Here is a 6,000-nt window from a genome sequence, read left to right on the forward strand (position 1 = left end):
TTCAAGCTCCAACATTGACTAGAATGTAAATTAATTATGACTCAAATCTACTTATGTTTAATTATGTTCTTCTGAATATTTTTGACTGATTATGTGTCTTCCTTTCTTCTACATAATTTGTACAGAATGAACAAATAGATTCACAATTTCAACTATGTTAACAGTTTTTGATTTTCACATTTTAATATTATCCAACAAAGATGAAAAACATTTATAAAAATCATCAAAGAGCAATATTAAGTCTACTAAAGAGTCGAGGGACATTTTTTTGCAATGTTGAGTAATCTTTTGATCTTGTCTTGCTTACACTTTTTGTATTTAAACCTTCTTTCTTTCTATTATAGTATATACGATAAAAGGCAAACATGAATAAAATTGGTAAAGTTCGTTATTTAAGGGCAATAACTTTTATAAGTAGTAATCTTAAAGTTTTGTTTTAAATGAACAGTAGATAGATCTCAACATTTTTGCTACTGTTAGATTTTCTCATTCTACATCAGTTCAAGATAATATACAAAATTGTATTATTCCTCTATGTTCTATTAGTTGCAATGTCAGTTTTGTTGGTTGGCAGACAGGTTTCACCATGATGATTATAGTCTAGTTTGGTTTTAATAGGCCCAGTTGTAAACGATTTTTGTAAAGTGAACTGGTCAGTTGTGCTTAAAAAGAACAGTGCATTGATGTTTTTCATCCCAAAGTCACAATGAGGCTGGGCAATACAATAAGAAACAAAAGCTCCAATCTCACAGAAAGTTTAACACAACCGTTAGGAATATTTTTAGGTAAAATTTCTTAAATTTAAGCACACAAATAGGTATAATGTTAAAAAAGTAACAGCCAAAGACAGTCAAAAAAATCTAGCATATGCTGTCATAATATGACAAATTCAATTTAGTCAAAAATGATATAGTAGTACTGGTAGATATTTAAACAACCACTTCCAGGACCAATCAGACATTTGATAGAATCAGTTTATGTATAAGGCAAATAGTTCACATGCAGAGACAGCAAAACGATTTCGAGATATGTCACTTGTAAATAGGTTCTAACTGTTATAACCTGACAAATTATGTATGCTTTCAGAATTGAAATGATTTTTCGCTCATCTGGCACAAAGGGTCAAGTGAGTTTTCTCATCACTTGCCAGGGCCCGTAGGTGGCCGGTTACAAGGCAAAATTTCTGTCCCTATCCAATACACCCTCATTTTCCATCTGCAGTCCAAAACCATCATTCCAGATGGCCTCTATTGTGACAAGACCTACATATTTTATTTATTGTGAACTTGTTCTCGTCCTGAATATGCATGAAATATTTGCCACTGGACGTTAAGCAACCAACAATCAATCAATCATCACTTGTCCGTTAACTTTTACAACTTCTGAAATCTTATCTGAAACTGCTAAACCAAATGTAACCATACTTTTCCACAATCATCAATTGGGTATATGGTTTAAAAATATGTTCGCTGACCCTTATTATGAGTAAAATGATAACTACATTTGGTGTATTGTATCCTTGCAAAGTCTACATGTCCTTCAGACAGGTTTCAACCAACATCGACAAGTCCTTAAATTCAAGTCTCAGATTTGATGAATGAAATGATTGTAAAGGTGTAAATTTCTTTTGTAGCATTGTTAACTTGACCTCATGTTCGGTGGTCATTGGTCAATGTTCAAATTGTATCAGATACTATAAGCAATATGTCAATTGTATTTGTTGTATTACGGGATCATTATATGCTTTTAAAGTCTGCATGTTCGTCTGGCTAGGTTCATATGATCTTCATGATGCATTGTCTAATGTTTTAATGTTGTACGTGTTCTGTTTCTCAGGTACAATAAACAATAGGACCACTTTATTTGGTGTAAGGAAACCGAATGACCTAGGTATACATAAGGTATGTCCCGCAGGGCTCATCTGATCTTGGACTCATTTTCATGAATTATAGATAATCAATGTAACTGTATATGAATTTTAAATAGATATAGGAAGATGTGGTGTGAGTGCCAATGAGACAACTCTCCATCCAAATAACAATTTAAAAATTAAACCATTATAGGTTAAAGTACGGCCTTCAACACGGAGCCTTGGCTCACACCGAACAACAAGCTATAAAATGTCTACTAGAACACACCCGTGATATCACGGGTCCGTGAATGAATTAAAGTATATACCTATGTGCAAGCCTTATTTTAGTAGTCATCTGATAAAGTCGTGCCGATTATAAGATACGCCGTTTTTTTCTGCTATCAAATCTTTCTGTTTGAACCCGTCGAATTGGATTGGAACTTAAAACAATAGGTCCTGGAATGGAGTATTTTTTTAATCAACAGCATTGTCCTATATTAGTAATAAATAAAGTTGAATTCTTTGATTCGCTGGTTTACGTTATGCCCACTAACAAATTGAAAACTGTACCTATACGCCTTATTTTTAGTCCAGATTTTAAGTATTCGTATTGTTATCTTAGAAAGTTTTACTAATTAAAATACTACAATAAGCAGCAATTTGACAATTTAATAGTGTCAACCCTGTGATTATGATTGACCCGTGTATATAGCATATTAATCCTGAAAACACCGTTTGGTGGTGCGCCTGTCAGATGCGGAACGTACAGATAAGGTAATAGGTAACAGGTGAATATACTATTGGTATCGGTAGCAGACTCGACCCGGAACTTCTTAATTATTGGCAATATTAATTATGTGGAAAACAAAAGGGCCTGGAGGGGTGTAATTTTTAATCTACATCTTTGTACTATTTTAGTTATATATAATATTAAATTCTGCGATTCGTCGTTTTTACGTGATGACGGCTGACAAATTGGACCTCGTAATTTTAGTATTATAGATTTCTCCTTGTGCGAAATATATCTATATCTATAATACTAAAATTACGAGGTCCAATTACGACAAATCCAAGAATTCAACTTTATATTTAACTAATATCGGACAATAGTGTTGATTAAAAATTACACCACTCCAGACCCTTTTGTTTTCCACATAATTAATATTGCCAATAATTATCAAATTCCAAGTCGAATCCGATACCGATACCAATATTTAAGGAATAACAGTACTGTAGTTGAAGAGTTGCCACCGTCAATTGTAGATTTGACGGTCGCAAATGCAGTTTTACTGGCGACGCGTAGCGGAGACAGTAAAACGGAGATTTGCGACCGTCAAATCAAAATTGACGGTGGCAACTCTTCAACTACAGTACTGTTATTCCGATTCTAATGCATTACAAAAAGAAAAAAATATGATAAAACTTAAAAAAATGTCTAAATTTGTCAAATAAAAAAAATTCCGCGAAACTTCATGAATGATTTTGGCACAAAGACGTCATGGCTAAACGTTACGTCATACAAATGAAAACTTACAAACTGGAGGTTATTACGTTACCTGTACGCTTCAAATTCGAATAAAATTACATTAAAACGGCAAAATCGAGGTAGGTGTTGTTTTATTTTCGATTATATTATAGTAATCGAACATTTGTTGATTCATCAATTCAAAATGGCGGGTCTCTCCTTAGTTACGCCTGGTCAACTGTGGATTTGACGGCAACTTTTAGCCAATGAAAAAAATTGTTACATCCAAATTGCATTAGAATATAATATATGTTTACCTATTACCTTATCTGCACGTTCCGCATCTGACAGGCGCACCACCAAAAGTAATATTTAGGATGCTACATACAGTATATTAGACGGGATATAATCACAGGGTTGACACTACTAAATTCAATCATTGTCAATGTGTTCCCTATTGTAGTATTTTAATTAGTAAGACTTTCTAAGATGACCATACGAATACTAAAAATCTGTAAGGCGTAGTTTTCAATAAGTTAGCGGGCATGACGTAAAACAGCGAATCGAAGAGTTCAACTGTATTAATTTTATAACTTATGTAGGACAATGCTGTTGATTAAAAAAATACTCCATTCAAGGACCTTTTGATTTCCAATTAAATAATATTACCAATAATTGATAAGTTCCAGGTCGACAGTTTCAAGCAGAAAGATTTTGAAAGCAGAGAAAACTGCATCTTATAATCGGCATGACTTTATCTGATGACAATACCAATACTACAATAAGACTTACGCATGGTTATACACTTTAATTCAGTCACGGACCCGAGATTTCACGGGTGTGTTCTAGTCATCTTTTATATCCATCAAATTCATAGGACACAACATATATAGCAAATAAAAGATATCGACACAGATGCAGGCAAAGTTCTAAGCCACCCGTACGTTTAGCTCAAATTAAAATATTCACCGCGGCCTTATAGAACTAGGATCACGTATTTCTAGGGTGGTGATGGAAAGTGTGGATGAGCCCAACCTAAAATAGTCTTTGAAATGTCTTGTCCTTTTTTTTCCTTTTCAATAGATTAATGCATCACTTAATACCTATTGCTATTTAGCCATGACGTTGTAAGGTTATTTCGACTGTGACACAAGGGTTTGAATGTCCCTCTGATATCTTTGGCTAGCCGCTTCTCTTATCAGTACGTATGATCTTATATCATGTTGATCTATTTTAGCATTGTCAGCCTTTTCTTATACTGCTTTTTTAATATTTACAATTGATCCGTTCATAGTGGTGTTCTTACTGAAAAAAACACGGTCTATTCATCAGTTGCAATTATACTTAGAACTTTCCCTATCTGTAAATACTCTGACTTTTGTCTTTCTATTTATTGTGTTTGTGCTTAGTACGTATTTATTTCCGTCTTTCTATTTATTGTGTTTGTGCTTAGTACGTATTTATTTCCGTCTTTCTATTTATTGTGTTTGTGCTTAGTACGTATTTATTTCCAACTGATCTTTATAATTTGTTCTTAAGTTACCTTATGCTGTTACACCGTTACTGATATACATTCATAATATGCCTTCCTAGGACATAACACTGCAATTGCGGACCAAGATATTTTTGTAAAAAAGGGTGGGCTGTTTGACCTTATAAGGGGGCCACTCTCTTCATGCTTTGGTGATTCCCTATATAATCTACTCAATTTTCGCCACAAAAAGATTGCCCCTCCCCAAATCCCCTTCTGGATCCGCCTATGAACTGTAGCCATGTGGTTGCCTTTGTCATTCGCTAACGCTTTTAGTTCTCCCCGTTGTTTTGTTTCAATCGTTATTTATGAGCATTAGGTCAACCATATTTCGTGTATGGAGTGATTGTAAGGTGTAAAAGCCCAACTGGTTGGTTGTTATTGATTCAATTGTCAATGTTAAGACTGCGTGGTTTAATCTTTTCCTTAAGCAACTTTAAGCGACAGGACAACTTTATTTTGGTATACGGAATGATTGTAAGGTGCACATATATTTATGACAGGCATGGTTCCTTTGACCGTAACTTCATTTTAATAGATCATTGGAAATAATAAGTTTATGTTTTACTTGTAGTAAAAGCTTCATATAAACATAAATTTCATGACGAGTAACACAGGCGAGACATTTCAGCGTCTGCACTCTATTTCTTTTATATTTCACTCATTTTGATATATATGTTTTCACTTGTGAACGGTTGCCAGTTGTGAGTTGTGGAATAAGAACTGGCTACCAATCCAGGAAAACCAAATAAAACGTATTGATTTGGCGTTTCTTTTTCTGTGGAGTGTTATTTTTTCTTTTTGATCATGCTGATGTCTGTTTTTCCCCGTCTTTCGTCTTTTATCTTGTATTACATTAGAGACTTTGCATTACAGCTAGGTATTGAAAATCAAACATCAAATTAGTTCACGACTTACACAACATTGTCTTTGATTTTTTAGGGGTCGTGTTCTTTAATTTAGTGGGATGTTATTTTGTTCTATTTGATCATTGTGTTACCCGTCGTTCGTCTTTTATATCGTATTACACTCGGGACTGTGCATTACGGGGATGGATAATTCAACATCAAATCATTTCATCAAACAACACATACGGTTGTCTTTGAATTAATCAATAAAAAACTAGAGTCTACCTTTAAATAAGATGCCTTA

Source organism: Mytilus trossulus, chromosome 2, assembly GCF_036588685.1.
Source record: "Mytilus trossulus isolate FHL-02 chromosome 2, PNRI_Mtr1.1.1.hap1, whole genome shotgun sequence".
NCBI lineage: Eukaryota > Metazoa > Mollusca > Bivalvia > Mytilida > Mytilidae > Mytilus > Mytilus trossulus.